Below are 24784 nucleotides of genomic sequence, written 5' to 3' on the forward strand. Positions count from 1 at the left end.
AACCTGATTTTACTACCGGTGGTTATAGACACAAATTGTTTAATTGGACTGTTTTGTAATTGGACTGAAACAAACAGCTGATGGATACAACTTTAATGTCAACTCTGTGTTTCAGCTTGAAAATTTACCTCACATTTAGACACAGTGAGAGACTACTGGTTAAATGATTACACATTAAATGCTTTTCTATTACACTGGTGAATCCCCATCTCTTGCTTTTTCCTTCCCTTCTTCCTTCTTTTTTGAGATGTTTTTTTAATTTGTCTGCCAGCTATCCCTCCGGGAAGAGTTAAAGCTTACATACATACATGCATCTGAGTACATCTGTGTGTTTGAGTGTGTGTTGTCTTTGTAGATCTTTGAGCCTCGTTTTCAGCAGCAGCTGGATATTGTTAGTGTCTGTCCATAAAGTGTCACAAGACCTGAATGACTTTCCTTTATGATGGCGGCTGAGGAAAATATGTTTCAGTGCCCAGGTTATCCAAACAGGAAGCTACTGACAAAAGATAATTATTGAATGCCATGGGAATGAAATGCAGGATTTTTCAGGATTTTGCTTTCCCAGAGGAAAAAGAAATGACAGAAGAAGACAGGGGGATTTATACGACCTTCTGCACCTCTTAAATCTGAATCTTCAGCTCAAGGTTGTCATTCGCTCTTTCGCCTGCAGTGTTGAGCTGTCAGTCCCAAATTCAAGACGTGTGTGATAATGAACTTGAAACACTCAGCCTGCGGTGGAGAAAAGGTGTGGCTCTTCAGTTGCTAAAAAGAAACCTTAGGCCACTGTAGAACTTACTGCCCAGACTTGCAGCAGGTATTGTATTCAGCAGATTTTTGCTCTTTAAATATCTTGAAATGTTACCAGGAACACTTAAGAGAAGAGGGTGATTTAGCCTGACAGGTTATGATGTGACCTAAATCAGGCAGAAATATACAAATACTCCCACCAAATACACACGCATACTCTTTCACACTCACATACATACACACAAACATGCTGACACATGTTGTTGATTAAAAAAAAAAAGCTATTGTTCTTCCACATCAAAGCTCCAAAATGAGTTAGAGCAAAGAAAGAGAGGAGCCAGCGTTACATATCAGAAGCTGGCACAGTTGTTGGTGTCTTCTCTCTTTTCAGGGAACTGTTAGTTTACAGGTTGTAAGGCGAAAACAGGTTGTTGTATCCAAGATGGATGAAAGTTTCTTACATACAGGAGAGGCCAGTCCCTCTTTGTTGTTGTGTCAAGCCACTCAGACTTGAGTTCAAGCTCGAGAATTTCAGTTTAAAGGCTCTTTTCAGGCCGACGTGAATGCTGTAATTCCCTGTTGGCATGAAGGAGAAAACAGGTTTTGGCGTTCTGTGGCCACTTGACCCGATGTTGAGGTCAGTGGTGGAATGAAACTTAGTGCATTTACTCAAGTACTGTACTTAAGTACAAATCTGAGGTACTTAGACAATTCAGAGGGAAATATTGTACTTTTTATTCCACTCTCTTTATCTCACAGCTATAGTTTTTAGATTACAATATGATTAAATTATTATTATATTATTATTAGAAATTATTATTACTATAGATTAAACTACCCAACAGTATATAAAATATTTTACATTAGCTCCACCTTGATCAACTACAACATCAGAATGCTATTTGCACATTAATGCATCAGTTTTTTTGGCATTTCAGTACTTTCACTTTTGGTACTTTAGGTACATTTTGCTAAGTAATTAACATTTTCAATGCATGACTTTCACTTGTAATGGAGTATTACAGTGTGGTATAGTGTGGTACTGCTACTTTTACTTCACCAAGTAAAAGATCAGAATACTTACGCCACTACTGGCTGAGGTACAGTTTATCCAGTTTATCTGTGCAGTGGAGTTTGAAAAAAAAGAAATCAATCATGTGAAAAATGACAGAGATCAGATTTTGGTGTCAGTGTGTCCACCAATATTTCTGATTACAGATATTTTCAATTTTACAATCCACTATTTTCCACGACTAATTGTCTCATTTTATGTACCAGAGAGCAACGCAGCCATGGAAAAAGATTGTTTTCTCAACAGAGAAAACTGTCACTCTTTTGCTGTTGCTATGTCTTGAATGTTATTGCTGTTGTTCCTGTATAGCTGAATGGAGCAAGTTTCAGCATGTTATTCTGAGGTTGTAAAGAGGCATCCTGGTAATTGAACGAAGTCACTCAGAAGTGATACAGAAGTAGATGAAGTCGATTGAGGGGTATACAAGCAGCAACTACCACCACTTAAGGCTGAAGCCAATTCAGAGGTCCCTTAAAGTACAATACCACGACGGCCACTAGATACTGGCTCAAAAAAATCCCCGGCTCCAATAGACTCCCATTCAAAAAGTGTCAACTTCTCTCCTCGATCATTTTTTTCAACAAGTCATTATGGTCTCAATCACTAAATGTTGGCCCTCTCATAAGTGTGCTAGTTGTCATTTTGGAAAATTATTGCTCCGTTAATAAGATATTAATAGTAGGCTTTGATGTCTGCCGTGTGGGCGTTGATTGACAGATTGACAGTTGGCTCACCTGCTGCTCTCCCCGACTGTGGGAATCACACTGAGTGGGACTATTGTTGCGATATTTCAGTAAGTTTAATGTTAATTGATAACTGTACCTGCCCTGTTAGCACAATTTAGCTTAAGTTGCTAATGTTAGCCCATGTGTTTCCGAGGTAGCAGGGTGTGTTTTCAGAGCGTGAAAAGTAACATCCTGCACTCCTTATTCGGAAGGTCCTGGCTCTAAACGGAAAAGATGGTATCAACAATAAGCTGCAACTCTGGGCTTCAAACTGGCTCCTGTGCATGTTGATGGATGTCACCTTGCTAGATCCATCTCTATATACAGTCTATGGGGGTACACCAAAAACAAGATAACTCCTCAGGTATTTGTAAAATAAATAGAGGTGTCCAAGGTTAAAGGTTAGGTTATCAAGGAGTGATGGATCATGCACTAAATTTGATCTCAGTGAGTTGTGCGATAGCGGTTTGCGCCTACAGCCTGCTGAACTAACAGGACGTGTTAAAACACAGACTTTCTTTGTTTGGTTTTTCCTTATCAAGGTCTTTTTTTGAGCCCTTTTCCCTGAACCATGAATCCAAAGCTTTCTTTTCTTTGTCAAGCATTAAAAAGACCTGTTTTGTGTCTATGAAGGAAGATAAATAAAAAGTCACCACCTGCACAATAAACTCATTCATTATTATGTCTTGGAAAACAAATTGCAAGCCTGCAAATCAAGATAACTTTTTGCTGCCTCTTCTGGGAAAAGTGAACCCACAGCCTTCCTTTTCATGGCTATCAAGGACAATTAAGAGTTTGTTTCCTGATGGGAAATGATCCGTGTGAAAATACAGTAAAAATTCTCCCATTTCATGCGGTTTTAGAAATATGAATATAACTATACCCATCAAGTAGTTTCAGGTTAATTTTTAGCCTCTTTTCAGGGAACAGTGAACTCAGATGTCATCTGGCTAAACTTTAAATCTTATCTCTTCAGTAGCAACTTCCTCAATATCTTACTGGTATGGATGTCACATAATTCCCTCCATTTGTTATCTACTTAACCAGCATGAGATCTTGTTACTGTGCTATTTTCTTCACCAGCCCTCCCTTCTTACACTTATAAATGTTTTTGATAAAGGAATTGAAGTTTAACGTTAAAACAGGTAATGATTAACTAAAAATGTTATGTCAACATCTTGCTTTTCACCTTGAAACGGCTCTTTATCAAAGTTTAATCTGCCATTGGGATACTTTAACCGTGCCGTGAAAGAATGATGAATAAGTCTTTGAGGCTTTCATTGTGTTCAGTCAGACTGACATTGAAAGAGACAGTTGACCTTCCAAAAACAATGATTCCACTTTCCCCCTCTCCTGTTCTTCCTCTTGCTTCCCCCTTCCTCTTTTTTTTTTAATAGCTGTGGTTGTGCACATTTTATTATAAACATATTAACTTCATCCTTCTTCGCCTTCTTTTTCTCATCCTCCTGTCCCTCCTCATTTCCTTTTCTCAATCTGACATGGAAATACTCGTTACCCTTCTGCTTTCCTCCCGTCTCTCTCATCCTGCAAAGTAACACTGTTGTTTTGTTATTAAAATAGAATTAGATCTCGCAGAGAAACCTGACTTGAAGGATGAATGAAGGAATGCAAATTAAATGCAGGAGGCTCTAACTCTCTCTATCACTCCCATTGTTTCATTTTGTACCACAGCAGACATGACCGCTTGCCTGGCCAGGCCTTATAATGCGTTTTGCCAGAGGTTGTGTTATTTTTATAACGAGACATGAGTAAACCCCCGCTGTGGTGAAGTCATCATACCATCCATCTGAAGCAAACACACTAATGATGTGATTCAGAATATTACTGGCAGTCGGTCGATTGTTAGCTGTTGATAGCATTTCTGATTCCGAGAGGCACATATTGAAAAACATACTTCCAGACCAGTAAATGAGACAATCTAATGCGTGATCACACCCAGCCAGACACTTTCTATTTATATTATAGTGATATACTGTATGGAAAACCGTGCTGTAGATGAATGCAGAATAGTCTCCAAAAGGAACAGATGCACTGAATTATTGAACACAATTGATGCGGTGACCTGAGCTGAGGCGTGGCCTTTTTACTGTAACTATTGCTGTCCTGTTTAGTGGAGAGTCATGGAGGCAGACGGATGGAGGATGCATCAACAAAGGAGAGCAAGTAAATAAAAAAATACCTCACGGTGAAAGAGACAGTACGGTTGTCCTGTCTAGAGGCAGCAGTCTTATCCTGCTGTTCTATATTTAGCACGAATACAGGAAAAAAGCTTGGAGTGGTACAAATACATGCAAAGTCAGTGGAAGAAGGCAAAGTATCAGGTTTCAATGCTGTGAATGGACCCAACTCATAGTGATGCAAACTAAGGTACAAATGTGCTTACTTGAGTTAAAAAAACATTGATCTATACTGATGTTTGTAATCGTCATAGTCCATTTATTATTGAACTGCAGGGGATATTTATCTATTCAATATGATGGACTAAAAAAGACAATATTTTTATTGCTTGTAAAGACAGTAAAGATTAAAAAAAGGATCACCTGCAGTGAACATGAACTGTAGCTCAACCTTTTTTTTTGCGGCTCCACAGAGTTTTTAACCTCTTTTATATCATTGTTCTGCTTTTATGGCCCTTACATTTACTGTTATGGTCAATTCTCACAGCTCTCATCAATCCAGTTTCCAGACGCAGCAGACAGACAGATAAAGTAAGCGACTAGCTGGTGGACATCGAGTGGAACATCTAGCCGCTAAGCCTGATATTTTTCTCAGGGGTTGGTGGACACGGAGACAAAGCTGTGGAAACAAATCTAAATGAATAGTCATGTTGCTCTGTGTCTGCTAGATGTGTAATTATTTGTTAAAATGTTCGACAAATGGACATTATAAGGTAATTATAGGTTAGAACAGTTTGCCTGTCAGTCTGAGTTCTTCTATCCTATGTGGCAAAAAACAAACAAAACATTTATTGCAATTTTAAGTAACTTTTTACTAAACATACATCACTACATATGGATACACATCCATCCCATAATGCACATTACATATTTACCTGAATATAAGATGACCCCCCCCCCTTTCCCTGCACCTGTTTTAGGAAAACTTTGATACTCATCCTGTTGGGAAAGTTAGAGATACTACTAATCCGAGTAGAGGAGAGTCCTCATCCCTGAAGCCTTTTCTCTCATAGAAGTGAAATACTGTCATTAAAGCAGAATGTCAATCGCACATTTGTGTAGCTTTTCTATCAGCCGTCTACTCTCTCATCCTGTCAAGCTCTTGGAAGCGTCAAAGTTATTTTCTCAGTAGTCTATTTGAGCTCCTAATTCCTAATTCTTGGCTGCTTGACAGATGATTCAGACCCCGGTCCGTTTCTGTAGTAGTGACGACATTAGACACGTTAGACTCGTCTTCACTCGTCGTGAATTTTATTTCCTCTGCGGCAGGAATATGTTACAGGCCTTCAGAAACTCTTAAAACTCTTAAACTGAACTAACAAAACACTTTTTAGGATCAATGACTCCAGCAGACTCACTACGAACTGACGTGGAGATGCTTGCTAACCTAGCAGCAATGTTGCTACAAACATCCCAATATCTGATGCTGTGAACACATAACTGTCCAGTCCTCGAATTTAAGATGACCCCTACTTTTTCTAAATGTAATTATTGAGTAAATTGAACAATTTTAACATCTTCCTAAATTGACATTAAATGAACTGATCTACTTCAGTAGGACATACTCCTGCTTTTTCCATCTCTGGTGCTGGAGCTCTTCAGCAGTGTTTGTTGGGGAAAGGAAGCGTGCTACTGCTCAACTTCCACCACCTAGATTTTCCCAGCTGGTTGTAGGGATTTGAACTGGCAGCCTTCCAGTCACAACCTATTATATATGTCATGAAATAATTTTATACATTGTCTCTCCGCGCCACTTCGCCCGATATTGATGTTTAGGTCTGCAGTATGCTTTCACAGTACAGCAGAAACATTCAATTTTTTAATCCACTCTGTATCAGTGTGTAAAAGTGTTAGAGACGGAGCACGTGCAGGGGTGGGCTGAGGGGAAGACTCGTCTCTGCTGCCTGGAGCCAACCCAAACAAACCACAACCCACTGGCATGGAGAGCGCGGGAGTGTGTGTGTGTGTGTTTAAAAGTATGCGTGTCTGCATAGAGCTCCCATCCGTTTTGTCCCGCCTGCTCCAAAAATAACCCCCTGCTAAGAATATTTAATCCCCACGTTACCGCTTTCTCTCCCTCTCTGTCTTGCTGTTTATCATACCCTCACACATTTGATGTGCATACTGTACACACACACACACACACACAGGGGTAGGGGTAGTGTGGGGGTAGGGTTCCCTCGTGTAAAGCCAGTCAAAACTCAGGCTTAGTGAGGTTAATCTGGTAGGTGTGTGTTTGCTTTATTCTATCTGTTTTCATGTGTCTGGTGTCATTGACGGGGGTAAAGTGGTATTTGTTGGGTTGCGTGTCTGGAGATTACTGTAGGATGAGGAAGGGGGATCTGTCTGTGTGTTATTTATTTATTTATTTTTTGTCTTCCTCTGGATTTTGTAGGGTTTTTTTTTTTTTTTTGTAGTTGTATCCTTTCCATTCTGGGCTTTGGTCCTGAACACCTAGTCCTGGGCAAGCCAAGATTAATGCAGGAGGTCAGGAGGGCAAGCCAAGATTAATGTCAGAGAGCTGGGGGGGGGGGGGGGGGGGGGGGGGGGGGGGGGGGGGGGGGGGGGGGGGGGGGGGGGGTATTATAGCAAACAGACAGTTTATGGGGTAGCTAGTGATTGGTACTGGTGGCAGAGGGTGGGCAGAGGGTCTTGACTTTGAGTTCGATTATATTTTATCAGGATATAATTTGTTCGATACAGAAATGACACAGAATGTACTGATTCCCTCATTTTTCAGGTCAAATTGAACCTTATGTGCCCCTGAGCACTTCTTTCAAAGGCTTACTGAATATTTTTTCCATCACTGTGTAAGAGGAGATTTATGGAAGGTCTGTAACCGGCCAGCGAGAGATCAAGGATTCAGTTTGAGTAGAAGCTTCTGGCTGTGTATTTATTGTCTGTTTTACCACAATTTTATGCTTCAAAGCTTCTGGTTATCAGTTATTGTGTATAAAAGCAAAGTGACTGAATATCTGTTTTCTCTCTCCAAAAGCTGGGACTCTGGAGAACTTACATTACTGTCCATCTTTAACTGCTTTTGTCCTATTTTGTCCCCCAGGTTAATGTTGTTAGCTGGAAAAAACATCCTCATTTAAAAAAACACTCCTCCTCTGGATGATGGATGATATCAACTTGCTGTCTATTTCTGTATTGTTGTCTACAGTCAGCTGTATCAAGCTTAGTAATTACTGCTCTTTGGGCAACATTCAAGACTGTTCTGACTTGCAAGTTGAAATCGAGGTCAAAGAAAACTGACTAGTGTAGATAGCTGAGTTCTTTCTGTCTGCTGAGCTGGCTCAGTCTGCGCCCAGTTTGTGTTTGCCTGAGTGATAATAGCTCGTCGAGCTGAATAAGCAGCATCTCTGTGAGTATCGTCAAGAATAAATGGTGCAGTAATTGTGCTGATTCTGTCGGATGACTTGCAGACATTGACAATAGAAAAAAAAATCTGTACATTTATCTTGATTCCAGGTATTATTATTGTCATTTGGATGTATTGAATGACTCTTAACACACCAGAGTATACATTCTGCTAGTCCTCCTCTCATAAAACCTTGTATCATGCAGCTATATTGGGTGATTAATAGTTATTTTTTTCAACTGACAACTACTACTAGTAGTGTTGAAATGTTTTATACAATGGTAGTTTCCTTTCCTTAGTTTTGACAATGTCAAACTCAAGATATTGTGGACTCACCATCTCCTGTGCTGACACAAAAAGCCAGACCAACTTGTCTGTTTCTCATTGTCATGGCAGAGTATTTGTCTCATCCAAAAATAAATAAAATTATACTTATGTCAGGAGTTTGCATGGAGAACATTCTTGTCTACTCTAAATTTAGACCCTTATATAACCTGACACAATCTTTCCAAAAGGGATTGTTTCATCCTGGCTTCTTTTTGAAGAGGAAAATGAGGGCACATGCCAAGCAAGGTTCTGACAAAATGTAAATAAATCGAATACAGGGGGTAAACGGCAAAAAGCTGGAATGGATGGAAACTGTCATGACTCCAAAAAGGCACATGATACGTCTCGTTTAAAGGACCAGTGTGTAAGATTTAGGGGGATCTATTGGCAGAAATTGGATATAGTATTCATAATTATGTTTTCATTAGTGTATAATCACCTGCAAATAAGAATTGTTGTGTTTTTGTTACCTCAGAATGAGCCCTTTAAATCTACATATAGAGTGGGTCCTCCTCCACGGAGCCTGACATGTTGCACCGCCATGTTTCTACAGTAGCCCAGAAAGGACAAACCAAACACTGGCTCTAGAGAGGGCCTGTCACATTTTTTTTGCAAGTTTTGTGGCCACCGTAGGGGTTTTCAGCTGGTTGCAATCTGCAGCCTCATTGCTAGATACCACTAAATCCTACACACTGGTCCTTTAAAGTTGTGTTGTTGCATTTACTTACAATTATATAATTTAAACATTCTGATTAAATGATTTTAAGATGCTGTAGTTTGTTATATTATAACATCAGTTCTCATTTATTTCATCTGTAAAGAGGAATGTAATAGGACTGAAGCTTTACATAATTTCCCATAACTAATGCTTCCTGCAGACGTCAAAAAAAAAAAAAAAAAATCTTTTAAATTAAAGATGTCACATCAAGAGACATCCAATGGAAATCAAATGTTGACCACAGGAACACTGCAGAGGATCATATGGTGATAAAAGCAAATTTTCTGGCCCAGAATTTAAACACTAAAAACCACAATAATGTAAAGCTCATTTGTCTCACTGTGCGCTGTAGGTCCCACAAAGTCAGTTTCCCATCCACTGTCAACAGACCATCACATGTTGGACTCTTTATCTGATTTCTAGTTAATTGGAGTTATTTGAGTTTCTTTAAGTGGCTATTGATTAGACTGTTCTAAACCAAACGGATAACATGTTAAAATGGTAAATTGAATGTAATTCCCCTTTTTGGCTTCGATGTAAACCAGCCTTCTGTCTTAGATTGTCCAGTATCATTTCACAGATTGACATTGAAGTCTTAAAATGAGATTTATTCTCTTTCAGCTTCCATTTAAAAAGCTCCAAATTCCCTTTCTGCTTTCTATAATTTCATTATAACAAGCTTCTACTACTGTCACAGAATTGTATATAGGTAATTGTAGGGACAGATGATTGCTTTATTTGAATCTACAGTTTCAGAATTTGTGATTTAGTCAATTAAAGTTGCAGTAGATGATGAACAGCATGTAGATTATTAGTTTGGGAGTCTGTATACATGCCTAAGCCCCCCCTGTTTGCCTGAAATATACTATGTCAGGGGAACATAGAGCCCCAATGTATGAAGTTTCTCACAGTGGTTTGTGATCTGAGGCACATTTACTCAAATTTAGTTCCACTAAGTAATGAACTTACAAAAAAGGAAATGCCCTTTAGAGTTTTTTGATTTGCCTAGAAATCTTAATCTATAGACATAAACCATGTACTAATTTTAATTGAGTTTTTTTTCCATGACTAAGATGAGATGGCCCTGACGTCATTAAACAATAACTGTGCAATGCAATATTGTTGATGAAAAAAGAGGAGACTAATATGTAGTTTAAAAAAGAAAAACTACCAAAATCTCAAAAAGAGGAGACAAAATATCATAGACTCATGGGAGGCATAGACTCATGGGAGGTATAGCCTGAGCGGCGTGTTAGCAGAGCAGCAGCAGCAGTGAGTGCTCCGTCTGTGTGTCTACACCGGAGGCGTTCAGGTGCAGCGTTGAGTGTAGGTCACCCACGTTCGGAAGCACTCGGAGCCCAATGCACAATGACTGTAGTTACACGCATAAAATGGAAGATAACAGACTCCACGTCATGTTTACATGTATATAATGAGAGTGAAACGCGAGCCATTACACAGCTGTATTGATTTAAAATAGCAGTGTGTAACATTAACTTTCCTTATCATGGTTGTTGTTATTCTAGCAAAGCTTTCCTTGTTTAACTTTTGATATTGATGTCATGTGAACTAGCTTATTAGACAGCAATGTCATTATTAAGTCCTTGGGGCACATTTTTTATCTTTTCGTGTTAAGACCGACCTCAGATTTATTACATTTTTTTTAATGTAAGCAGATTGCAATTGGTGTTTTTACAGTATTCTTTCCAATTTTATTATGCTAACTACTTTTATTTCCATTGTTTAGAACAGAAAGCTAATTTTGTACTTTGGGCAACCAAAAAATTGGTTTCAAATGTTTTATTGTTTGTACAGCTCTCATTGTTTTATAATAGTTTTAAAGAGCGTGTAGGGCCCCAGTTGTGTTGGTTGAAAATAAATATGCAAATCAGAATATGTTCCATGTTTGGATGTATTCCTTAAATTGATACCATCAGACCAGACACTTTCTGCAATGCTGCATTCGTAATTATTCAACCTGTGTTTTTCATCAGATAATGACGAGTTCAATAGAATCTGGCTAAAAAAAGACTAAAATGTCATGTTTTCATTGACTGATACTAAATTAGTTTCAGTCTTCTTTGACTAAGATGAGACTAAAATGCCCAGACTTTTAGTCAAAAAAAAAACTTGACTTACAAAAAACAGGATGAGGTTGACTAAATATGATAAAAACTAACATACATACATACATGCAATGTTTCTTCATGCTAATTGTGCTCTCATTGAGTTCTACTAACATTCTGTTATCAAGTGTAAAGGGGCTACTAGTTTAATCTCCATTTAGATATAGTTTATCAGCTTTTCAGTGATGTTAAGTATATTTTTGGATATAGCAATTTTGTGGCTAAAATGCTAAATAGTTAGTCTGTTAGAGTTCATCTTTCAGCTCATAAAGATGAGACAAACATTCACGGGACATGAACCTGTCCAAACAACAGAAAGGACGATGGAATTCGTATCACACTAATTTGCTGCCTCAAGGCAAAAAAGTTGTAAATCATGTCTTCAGAGTCAGGCTTCCAGTTTGTTCCTCCCAAATTCTCTGTGAGTGAATCGTGAATAAGCACGCTGGCATCTCATTCGTTGTCTCGCTCTGGCTCGAACCTCCAGCCCCATCTTCATTTGTGTTCCTCTGATCTCAGTCTCTCTCTGTGTCAAGCCGGCCTCAGAGGACAGACTTAAACTGACAAGCCACCGAGCAGCAGCGACTCGGCTGCACGTGCCCGGGGCTTCTGTGATCCAATCTGACAGAAAGAGAGACACAGAGAGAAAGAGGGAGAATCAGGGTGAAGGGGGGCAGAGAGAGAGAGAGAAAGACTGTAACACACTCCGAGCAGAGAACATGTACTCTCTTTATCTGTGCTATCTGTGCACACTGTAATAGCCATTGCACAGAAAATGTTTATGTGTGTGTGTGTTCGTTTTTGTGTAGTTGGATGCTAATAAAGCGTATGATGGTGCCTTCAGGGCTGCTTTTAGCCTCCTATTGGGAGAAAGAATTAAGGCGAGGGGGGGGGGGATGCTGTTAGCTTTTAGTTTCTGTAATAAATCAGAAGTTAAATAAAATAAGCTAATCAGTGGTGCTTTTATTACATTTAGGGCAAAGTACTGTAATCTTCTGTACTTTAGTTTCTGTATTTCCTCTAATCAAGCAATGAAACTCACTTTCAAGATTTTTGTACAGTGCTATTGTTCCTCCACATTTTTTTCAGCTTGTCTTTCCTAGTTTTACTGAATATACAGTATATTGATTGATGGCTTTTAAAATCGGTCTAAAACAAGCTAAACAGTGGGTGCTGTTATTTCTCTTGATGAAAAATAGTTTTTTTCCCAGACCTGTCTGATTACTAAACATGCCTGATGATTATGGACCCAAGTTTATGGACAATTCTTGGTGCTTTTGAAAGTTAAAAGTTTTCAAATTCACAGTTATGCATTTCCTTTGCAGACTTCCTGTTATCCAGACTGTGAGAACAACAGCGAGGGAAATATTTTAACCAAAATTATAGCAAATAACTGACTTTAATCTATTCATATTTTTTTTTTTTTGGTTATAGATAATTAACCTTATTAAATTAAACTTGGCAGAGTTTAAAAGTTACATACAGTCACAAAACAGAGACTCTGTGCCTCTCTGTTGTAGGGCCCTTGAGCAAGGTATCTGACACCTGGGTGGTCCTGGTCAGGTGTGGTAACAAAGTAGAGCCTGTGGTTGGGCATCTGGTCATTTCCATGTATGAGCACATAACTCTTAGTGTGAAGGAAACATTTTGGATAAAGAGCAATTAATCTTTCCTCCCTCTTTAAAAAGTGCCAAAATATCACCACAAGTTGCAAGACTTGTTGAGTTGCAATATTCATATCCAAAATAATAATAAAAGTAGCACTTGTTATTTCTTCATTGAATTTGTTTGAACTGTATTCAAAGCAGCACTTTGCACCCTCTCAGTTCATCGGCCTGACTTTCTCTCTTTATAGTTCTGTGGTATTATGTGTTGGCAAAGAGATGGTGACACAGAACGTCAGACAGAGAGACACACACCAGGAGAAAGAAAGTGTAAAAACAAGCTGAAGATATTGTTGCATGCATTTCAAAAGTGAAGAACAAAGAAAACCCATCAGCTCAAGGGGTCATAGAGGATGAATCCCACGAGAAAGAGCCATTTCATCAAGTTAAAATGCGAAATCATCAAAATAGTTGATTCACATGACAACAGTAGTGTGTTAAGTGGTGTGTTTGACGGGAAAGCCTCTCTGTTTACCCCCCCAAACCTTCTGTCCTCCCTCTGAACAGCCCAGATCACAACTCCACCTTAACACTTAAATCCTGCAGCGGCTCAGATTTACTGTAGATGTAGGTGAGACTAAGCTCCTTTTGATGCACTCATTTGCCGTCTTCGGCATTAATAAACCACAGTTTTTATTATGTAGGAAGGGAAAATTCAAGTCATTCATCATGCATTTACAACTGCTCTGTTCTGTTCACTCGTAATACATGTATGACATATGTCTACTCACTTATTTTCCTACTTTTAAGCTAACATTATTACCACAGAAGAAACATCAAACATCGTGGTAAATGAAACATTACTCGACCATGTCGTGACTTGGCTCTCTGCCTTTCTTAACCTCACAGCAGCTTGCCCGAGGCTGTAGCAGGTGTCTGAGACAGCTTGCTCACACATGCATGTGTAAGCACAGCAGCATGAACACATAAGGACACACAGTTGTTTGCCTTGTAGCTATGGCCACACAAAACTCAGCACATTTACAAATGGCTCGACACCCTGAGTTTTCTCGCTCAAGTACGGATGCGAGTTTACGTGTTAGGAAATTAGCACCGAAGGGGTCAAATGTAACGCTTTTAGCTCTGTGAATTAATAGGATTGCCCTGATAACCTGGTAACACTGCAACAGCAAAGGAGTGAACGGTGACGGATTAATGAGGGAAGAAGAGAGAAGCAGGGAAGAGGAAAGGGAGATTACAGCTTAGAGGTGCTTGGTCGGCATAGGGTTTGGCTTGCTAAAGGTTGAGGTTTCAGTGCTGGTGAGAGTGGGCGTCGGTTGGGGGGTTGGGTGTTGGTGGTAACGACTGTGAGGCTCATTCATGGAGCCAAAAGAATATTAATTTGAATGCATATTTCTCTGCCTCTGGGGTGAGCGAGAGAGGTTTATGAGGTTTATGTTCAGAGGCAAGTAGGCTAGACTCCACGTCCAGAGAAAGATCAAAGTGCAGTTTCTTATTCCTTCTTCCAGATTCTGTTTGATGCTGGATTTCTCTGAATAACTCTGATACCTCCAGCAAAGTCTCTCTGCTGCCACAGCACATAGGCTAAAAAGCAGCGAGGTGCGGGGAGAGGAGGAGGAGGGGGGTGGGGGGGGGGGCAGGGTTGCTAGGCTGGCTGGCGAATGTCAGATGGCATTAGAAGCACAACAAGATGACTTCTCCCCATCAATTCAGAAGCTAACTGGTCTTTGGCCAAGTTAAAGGTTGCCATGTGGTGGCCGTGCAGTGTTCAGTGACTCAGAAAAATGAAATTGGATTACATTGTTTCGTTTTTGTTCTAACCAAAGGTTATATGTCAAAGCTCATGTTTCAATTGTGTGTTACAGCCGACAGGCTTTGCCTTTTGATTTTATCGTAGGTATAAATTAATTACTGGTGGATTGAAGTTGATATTGTATGATTGTTTCACTGAAATAAATCTAATAGTAAATGGTGTATTTTTTATTCTTTTGTCTTATGAGTTCATGTTCAGCACCAAGCACTTATCTGTTGAATGAAATGAAGAAATAATACTTAAATACGATTGAAATTAAAAGTTAGATTCATTTATTTAATCGTCAACAATTTTGTTCTTTACCAAGGAAGTATGTTAAATTACTGACGATTTGCTGCTTTTCTCTGTTTTATATTAAAATGAATACCTTTGGGTTTTTGACTGTTGGTCAGAAAAAAACAGCTGTAATCATTTAATGTGAAATAATGATTAAAAACAATGACAGTATATTGATTGCTAAATTAAGTTTGAATGTTTCTCCAAAAATTATCTGATGGAAATGACCTCAAGTGACCTATCAGTTTTGTCTTTTGGTGAGATCAGATTTGTTATTGAGGAGCGAAAACAATGGCCGGTGTTGTGAAGTTGTGTGTGTTCACCGTTCAGGGTCAATGATTCCATGATGAATTTTAAATGAACTTCTTTACACCCCAGTTCATGAGATATTTCCTGTGCTATAAATTAACAGACTGTTCCCATTCTTTCTGTTAGCGTTTGGGTTCAGTTTTTTCTGGCTGGAAAACAGTCTGGATGTGGAACCTACTTCCTCTTCCTGTTCTTGTTTGGCACTTCCTGTTTCAGACTTCCCAGAGACAAAGAAAGTAGGGAGGATAGCCACTGTAAGCCTGGGAAAAAAAAAAATTAGCACAGTTTGTCATGTTAAAGGTGCTACAGCTGTGAATGTTGTTCATACTGTGTGTAATGTTGTGAATTAATACTTAACTCAAGGTCCATTTATTACTTCTGTACATGGCTTTTGACCACATCTCATCTTCCTCAGTGAATGGAGCTCAGTTGTCATGGAAATGGCTCTGTTGTCATCATATGACCTAAGGAAGGAGCTTTATTGACCAGTTGAAAGCTCAGTTAAAAAAAAGTAAATAGACTTTAACTCAAACAAATATTTCGGAGGTCAAGAAAGAACTTTCATGCTCAACTATTGGTTCTTAGATTTAAAATATCTTCTTTTTATTCCAACCCATCAGTATACTAAGTGTAATGACCACTGACCACATTGTAAATTCCTCTGTTCGCTGCCAGTTTTCATTATTTTACAAGCCGTCATGTTTTGGTACTTTTTTAAAAAAAATATGCATATTCCTCTTTTTTTTGTTGCGCCATCCTTCCTACATGAGTCAAAGGGGGATAACCTCTGTTTCCAATTTTTTCCTCATTTATGATTTTCACTCTTTTCTGGCTTCTTTTTATAATCCTCTCCTCAGTCTCTCTCAAAAGACTGGATGGAATGAGGTCAAGGAGGATTTCAGCCAATCCAATCAGAGACTGCTGATTTATTTCCTGGTTAAAACTCCCGTGGCGCTCAGGATTGCCGTCCTCTTTCGTCTTAGACAGGGGAACATTGGCATTTGCACAAACATGTTCAATACAATCAGCACTGGCACTCAGACTGTACGTTGGCAGCTAATTCACTGGCATTTTATCCAAGTATTCAGTTGTAAGTGAGGGTTGGCATCCATAGACGGCAAGTTGCCACGCTGTTGAGCTGGCATCTCAGGGATACTCCATTAACCATGTAATGCTCAAGAATGACATGCCAGATTCAGAATAGCTGTAATGGTTGTAATAAAGTCCACTTTTGTAGGAATTGTCAGTTATGCATCAAATACATAACAGCATCTTAGCAAGTAGTTTGATTTGAATGGTTTTAGAGGCATTTCTAAAATCTTGTTATCGACCAATGTACTCACAAACAAAGGTCAGACTGTGTGGTTGTTCACAATCAGACTTGAGTTAGTGTTAGAGACTGAATTAGTAAATTGGTGAACTGAAATGATCAGAGTGGTGGTAAAATGTTGATGTAATATCATGAAGATGTCCTCAACACTCATCACCTACCGTTAAACGGCATTTCCATTTCGTGGTAACATGATATAGTAAAGCTACATTGAATTTGCATCATTACAGCCAAATAACATATAATAACAATTAACAAGCAAAATGTTTTTTTTCAAGGAATATAACTCATTATAACCCCCCAGCAGTGAGCAGCTTCTTCATTCGTGCATGCATCTCATATTCAGTATATTTAATTTGTATGCTGGCATTTTTAAGCACACTTTATTGTTTAATTGTTCCTAATATGAAGGCACTACATACTCAAAATACAGTGTTAGACTCAGTCTTAGTTACAGTACACAACAGGGACTGTTCAAGCTGTCAAATACGTGACAGCTAGTGCACCACTCACTACCAATTTCTCAGCTTTAAAGCAACCAACAGTAAAGTATAGTGGGTTGTATAAATGAAGTTGTGTAGCTCTCAGTTGTTGGCAGCGTTTTCGTTGTATGTTTTGTGTGTGTTGTCTGGAACAGAGGTCAGGTTTGTGACGGGCGTAGGGGAGGAAGTGGACAGAGGCTATTTGGAGCCTGGCACTAATCTGGTTAGTGTGGTTTCCACCCTCTCTCTCTTTTTCTCTGTCTCCTATCACCACTCCCGCAATACTGGTCTGATCTATCATGTGCACCACAGGGCCTAGCCAGTATCACATATCAGAAGAACTGAACTTCTATCAGATCTTTACACCGACAACTGCCGCTTGTTTCGTTATTTAAGAACACCGCATTTAAGGAAGAGAAAGGTTTTTTGGCAAAGCTGATGGGAAAATGTGTGAACATGGTCGCCTCAGCATTGTTGCTTTAATATGATTTATACACAACCTCTTGACATAATGATAAAGACTGAATGTTCTTTTTCCACTGTTTGTGTTGGAATGGCATTTAGTTTGTCTGGTACCAGCAATGACCTCAAGTGGGACAACAGAGTCTCCCAGGCAGCGCTGACAAGCCACAAACAGAAGGAAAAGTACTCTGTCATCTACTAGTTCTTGTTTCCTTCTCTGCGTCTCTTACCTTGTCGTCGAGAGGCTTGTTTTTCCCCTCTCTTCAGTCAGCTCGTGTCCTTGTGTCACTTTGTGTGTGTTTTGTTTCTGTGACTGTGTATGAATGTTGATGTGTTCCAATCATCCCGTGGTCTCCGGAGTCGCTGTCAGCTCCGTGTAAGGGGAAGGTCATATATTCTTTTACATTTCCTGTTTTTAAAGAGGATGCTTGGGCTCGGAGTTAAATCACGGTTGTCATATCAGGGAATGCTGTTTAAATGAGGAGCACCATTGGTCAGGTTTAGGACTGTAACTCATTAGCGATTTTCAATCCAATTAATCATTTGGTCTATAAAATGCCCATCACAATTTCCTGAGGCATGAGTGTGTGTCTTCTCTTCTTTCTTGTTTGGTCCAATGAGCGGTTCATAACTCATAGATACTGAGTTCACTTTCACAAAAGTTCTAAAAATTCTCACAATTAAGAAACTGTAACTTGGTAACGTTTGGTTTAGATTCAAGTGTGAAGGCTTTCTGTAAGAGATTTTAAAATGTTACCAAAAATATGGTGTACAAATAAGCTTTGAATTAGAGCTGCAACCATTGTTTAATTGACAGAAACTCAATTGCCAACTATTTTGATCATCGATTAATCATTTTGAGTCATTTTTTAAGAAGAAATGCTAAAATTATTTGGTTCCAAAATTGCACAGTTACAGTGCAAAACCCAACCATCTTCCATTGACAGTGTTAGAAAACAGCAAATCCTCACATTGGAAAATCCAGTGAATGTTTAAGTCATGTATCATGATCAAAATTGCTGGTGGGAATTTGTTGTCAAAATTGTCTGGAAGTAATTTTCAAGTTTATGGACTAATCACATAATTTTCTGATCGTTTCACAAGAAGTTTACACGACAAACATAACGTGACATAAGTCACGACTGTGTGCAGCAACACAGTGGTTTCTCACCTGGAACAGTTACAAACATAAAGTTTTATCAGCAATTTTAGGTTGGCATTTAATTGTTTTAATTTATAAATGTACTCTGCCCATTTAAATGTCTTTCTCTTCTTCTTCTCTTCTCTTTTTTTTTTTTACAATGTCAGTCTTTTTATAACACTTGTTGCAGACTGTTAACATCATGCTCAACAGCAAATGATACCATTGACACATAGATGGTCATGGCGTCTGTGTTCTCCTCACTTGACAGGAATGTTATAAAACTGGCCGAAAACTTGGTGTTTTCCTTGAAATTACAAGGTCTTTTTTAGCTCGAACAGGGCATTTCTGGCCCCGTGTTGTTCGCTTGGAAGCCAAAGTCAGGTTGTCCCACATTCCTGCTGTGGATTTTTCCAGCGGCAGCCGGCGGTCCGCAGGATGATTTCACCCCACAGACTCTCTTTTTAAAAAAGAGAAAGAGGAAAACCTCCCCGGTTGTCTGTGTTCGCTGTGTCAGCAGCAGGCGTGGCAGTGCCAAAATGAGAGCGAGAGAGAGAGAGAGAGAGAGAGAGAGAGAGAAAGAGAGAGGTTGAAGGGGGTTATAGAGAATAAGTGAGGGGGGGGGAATAGTGTGACAGAGCATAAAAGTGAGAGAGACTACAACAGAAACAACAACAGAAACATATTGAAACAGTGAGAGAAAAAGACTGAGAGACAACAAGGGGAAAAGAAGATGAAAGGCACAGAAAGAGGAAGAAATATGAGATACTAAAAAGCAGAAGGAGAAACAGAACTTCCTGCTCCTTGTGGTGGCCTGGCTTCTTTGTGCCTGTTGCTAGGATACAAATGCTATGTGGCCTGGGACAAGAGGAGGGAGAAAGTGAAAGCCTCAAAGATGTACAGTGTTTCTCTCTCTTTTACTCCCAAAGCTACACAGATGATGTCCATCTGTTAGAGTCAATTATACAGTTAATAACATGGTTTCAAACAAAGTCAAAACTTTTGCTGGTTCCACTTTCTGAAATGTGAGGATTTGCTGCTTTTCACTGTTTATATCTGTTTATCATTGTAAATGATGATGTGTGAAACTGGGTTTTGGACTGTTAATGGGACAAATCAACCAATTGATGTGGCTTTGTACTCTGGAAAATTGATATTTTTTCTTTTTCTTTTTATAGACTAAATGATTGATCAACTAATTCGAGGATAATAACAGATATCTCAAATCACTGATGAAAATAATAGTTAGTGAGAGTTTTAAAAAATCTGATAATGGTCTATCGACTGACATATTTAACATGAACCTATGACATAAACAAACATTCTGATAAGGATATGACTATTTAGAAACAGAAAGACGCTCTACATAAACAAGCAAACTAGGATACCTAAATCTGCTGTGACATTTGAGTTGCCTTGAAAGAAGCATATAGTAGAAATGTACAATAGTATGTCATCTGATCTTTTTATATTCATCGAATAATCACTTGGTCAATGATACATCAGAAAACTACCCATTAAAATATACTAGAGCACAAGATGACTCCATCAAATGTCTTGTTTTGGCCAACCAACAATCCAAATCTCCCAAATATTAACTTTACAGTAATGTCTGACCATGAAAAGCAACATATTCTCACATTTGAGAACTTTGAACCAGTGAATGTTTGGTATTTTTACTTGAAAAATGACTGAAACAATTATTTGAGTATCAAAATGATTAATTTTCTGTCTACTGACTAATTGATGAATCATTGTTTGTTGTTAAGATTGTAGTTCAGAAGCCAGAAATGGCGTTTCAGACGTGGTAAAAATCATTGCTAAAGGGTCGTTTGTTGACTTGTGTTTGTATGTGAGCGTCTGATTTTGAAATAAAATGAAAATTATGATGACAGCATTCTGTCCTTCCCTTCACGCTTCTTGTCCCTTAATATGTCCCCATAGATACAATATCTTGTTACTCCTCTCGCTCGCTGACTTAAACCTAGGCAGAAACATCTCCTTCTCTTACATCTGTTTCACAGCTCAGTTTCCTCTGTCCCTCCCTGACACTATATGACTTTCTTCCTCTTGCTTCCCCCCGTCCCCCCTCCTCCCCCCTCCTCCCGCCCCCCGTCCCACCCCAACTCTTCCTAACCCCCTCTCTCACTCTCAGTTCATTCTAGTTGGGACTTTGTGTGTCATTGTTAGGCTCTTTTTGTTCCCAGGCTTTATTTAGCCATTGTTAATCACTTTGTTGGCCCCTGACCACCATTCAGCTAGTTTCTGATGAGCAAAGTACTATTACAGAGCAAACAAAAGCCACAATAAACTCAAACAGTGCTTCATTGACTTAATCATCTATGTGAGGATATCTTAAAGTTCATCTTCTTTCCTCTTGCTCCTTTAAATTCCTTCCATGGGATTCCTCGCTGGGATGGGCAGTTTGACACTCATTAAACAGGAATGAAGATGCAAGTGGGGTGTGTGCAATGTGTGTGTGTGTTGTTTTTTAGATTGTTTAGCTCAACGAAAGATCGCTGTATGTTCTCGGATAAGTACAGTGAACTTTAACAATACACAATCTCTCACACACACACAAACACTTGTCCCCTCGGTTGCCACACTGACACATTCAGATGTGATGAAAGCCATCTGTTGAGATGGACAAAGGGAGTGTTTCCAGTGTGTGTGTGTGTGTTTGTATGTGCTGGGTCTGCTTTGTCAACCGTGGTGCTGTGTCATGCGTTGGCCCATGTTTGCTTTTATAAGTGATTCCAAATGCGGGCCAGTGAGTACCCCCATTAGTTCCTCTGTGAGTGTGTGTGAGTGTGTGTGTGTATTTACTGTCATGACTCCCTCATGTGAGGGACTTCCATCACAGTTTAGATGTGTTTATGGTCCACAGAGTTGCTGTTGGCAAGCATGCAAAGGTTTTCACAACATTGTCCTAGTAAATATAAAGACAAATGTTCCTAATCTATTCATATAAACAAAAGTGTATTTGTCATCAATTTTTCAGATGCTTGAGGGTTTATAAGAACGAAGCTATTCACACAAATTAGGCTTGTAAGCTGGAGAAACATGACTCAGGTACTTTGGTTTGATCCGGTGTACAAAAATCATATATATTACTTAATATGCTTGAAAACTACCGGCTGTATGTAGTATTTTCATTCCCTGTTTTAAAATGTGGAAAAATGTTTTGAACCCATGTCAAATTTAAGTACTAAATTATAGGTTTAATATTACCTCATTTCCTTCTTCATTGCCCTCTGTGGTTAAATGTGTATTAAAAATACATTTGACAGTGAATGGCTGGTGTTAGGGGTCTGTGGGGGGTATGACTGAGGTATTGGACCTCACGTCTGTGTGTCAGCCTGTAGTTAAACCACCAGCAGGAATATTTATACAACTGGTGGCAATTAGTGTGTGATTGGGTATGTGGAGATCGTGTGTGTATGTGTGTGTGTGTTTTTTTGACATTTTGTCTGTTGAAACAGCTATAGTTGATGTGGTCGAGTACATTGTGGATTGCCCCGGAGCAAACATACGTGGTCATCGTGCTGGTAATATGAAGCGGAGCCACGTGGCCAATAAAATGCTGTTCTGTATCGTAAATCACATTGAACTTCTGATAGATTTCTTTACCTAATTCAGATTTTATTTTTATACTGTTATGATGTTGAACATGGTCAAAATTCCAAAACTTGTTAAGTCAGAAGCCAGGGCTTCAGCCTGCTCTGAACACTCTACTTCCTCCTTGTGATGACATCAGATTGTTTGGGCATGCCCATCTGTTGGTGGCCTTTGTTGCTAAGGTCATTCCACGGGTTGTTCACGTCGTCCACTGGCGTTGTTTCGGACTGGATTTGGGCTCGAACATGTACTGATGTATTTGAGGAGTTTCTATTGTAAGTAAAGAACGAGAAAAAGAGGTGAAATCCTGCTACTATTGTTTGTTAATAATAATAAACACATTTCTCCGTTCTGTATTTCTCTGTTTAGTGTCTTCAGGTTAGGCTAACCTATTGTTGCTAACTCCCTTCCTCCCCCTTGTCTTGGGAAGCTGCAGCATTTATTACTCACACCCTGTAGTCTGTACTGTACATTTACTGCCAGACTGACAATTTACTACTAACCTTTTCCTTTGCTGTGCTCACATTCACCGTCAGTTTTCTGCCTTTCGCTCTCTCGCTTAACCACTCACTCACTTACGCACTGCCCTATTCCTTAAAAGGAGTTACGCTACCTGCAGTTTCTTAGGCAACGACACAGACGTTAACTCACGTTTCCAAACAGCGCTACTCAGAGGCTCCCGAATGAATGGGTATTTGGCATTATTTTTGGCATTTAAAAAGATGTTTTTGGCCTGGCGGGGGTTCTCGTTGGCCTGGCGGCCTGCCAGGCCTGTACTGTTATAGGGGAAACACTGTTACGCATACATCATTCTGATATATTAGTAATGTGACACACAGTATTGGTTTTAAAAAGAAAAACCTGATTCAGCTTTAGAATATGTGCATGTGAGTGTGTAGCTAGCATGCACGCACTGTATCTGCACGCATGTGACTCCTGCATGTGTGCAGGGATGTTTGTGTGAAGAGTTAGCCGCAGCCTGGAGGTTGTCTCGAGCATTTTGGCAGCAGCTTGTCCTGATGACATATTTACTGCACAGGCAGCCAGCTTAGTCCTTTGGAAGGTGATGAGATAAAATATAACTCTGAGCTGTTTTTCCTCTCTTTCTCCTCATTTTCTCCTCATTCCTCTGCCAATCTCTCACTCTATCTTTCAATCTCCGAAGTGACGTTATTGTTGTTGCGTCCAACTCAAACTCACACAGCGCTGAAACGGTCTTGGATATGATTTCTCTTGTGCCACAACTAAACATTAAAATTGACTCTCTTGTTCATACACAGTCGAAATACACACTCGCATACCGTTTTTCAAGTCAACCATAAAATTAACACCATTCATGCCACAATGTGCCAAGGACCAAAGAGGCTGAATTTGATTCCACTGCGATACGCAATCCACCTTTAACCCTTAAACATTAACCCATTTTACACAGCCTGGAGGGACTGACTGTATGGTAAGGTATTAGATGGTATAGACTTAATATTACTGGACAGCAGTGAGCGTTTTTTTTCTACTGTTCTCCAGCTGTGTCGGTGGATCGTATTACTGGCGGATGATGGACCTGAAATGTGGGTCTGTAACGGGATCTACATTCACGGCCAGATTTGACCTTAATCACCCGACGCTCCACTGTGGACACAAGAAGAGTGATGAGACTGTATATGTTGTGCGTCAATGTGCGCCGACCCCAGCCTGCTTCCCATAAAGCTGACTGAGCAGAATAGACAGACGAAGAGTGACCTCTGACCCTTACTTCCCCCCCTCAACCTGCACTCACCATGGCAACAGCTGAAAGAAGCCATCTCCACTTCCTCGCCCTTTCTCTCTTTTGCACTTTTCCTGCTTCTGTGGCTTATTGTTGCCGTGATAGTAGTGTTTTTTTCTCTCCACTAAATGTCAAACTGACCTTGTGTGCTCTGTCCAACAGGAAAGCCTGCCCATGTACTGTAGGTTCACGCTCAGTGTTTGACAACCTTCACTTACATTTTTTTTTTTTTTGTTTTTAAAGTTGGTCTTGAGCCATTCCTGCTTTATGACTGAGGAGGACGGAAAGAGACTGGACAGAGATAACATTAGATTCAAACTCACAAGGTTTCAATTAGATTTTATTTGTTTCAGCATAAAGCTACCAGAATGCCACAGTCATGATGTTTGAGTTTGACAATGTTGACCTTTCTGGTGTCAACACACTCTGTCTCTCTCTCTCGCTCTCTCTCGCTCTCTCTTACTCACCCAGTCATGCATGTGCACAAACACACATGCCCACATACGGTAGAGCTTGCCATCCGAGGGAGAGTTATTGGCTGTCAGATATTGGGGTCAGGAGGTGGAGAGATTCCACAATCCTTGCTTGCTGCATCCGCATGGCTGCGAGGGTCAGTGTGACGTAAACCGCATCATCAAGTGTGTGGGTGTGCGCGTCCGCTTGTCCATGTTACAAGAGCACAGAAG

The 24784-nt window shown here is 39.7% G+C and overlaps 1 protein-coding gene and 1 long non-coding RNA gene across 3 annotated transcripts in view; one reads left to right on the plus strand and one right to left on the minus strand.

The window, feature by feature from the left end:
- The window catches only part of LOC121909809 (rho GTPase-activating protein 26-like), a 116217-nt gene that overhangs the window by 16367 nt on the left and 75066 nt on the right, over positions 1 to 24784 (plus strand). The window lies entirely within an intron of this gene.
- Positions 9330 to 17934, minus strand: LOC121909811. Its single transcript, XR_006099523.1, has 3 exons — positions 17805 to 17934; positions 15479 to 15776; positions 9330 to 11898 (listed from the first exon to the last, which is right to left on the minus strand). It is a non-coding gene; the product is annotated as an uncharacterized LOC121909811 (long non-coding RNA).

The sequence above is a fragment of the Thunnus maccoyii genome, chromosome 13 (genome assembly GCF_910596095.1).
Source record: "Thunnus maccoyii chromosome 13, fThuMac1.1, whole genome shotgun sequence".
NCBI classification, from domain to species: domain Eukaryota; kingdom Metazoa; phylum Chordata; class Actinopteri; order Scombriformes; family Scombridae; genus Thunnus; species Thunnus maccoyii.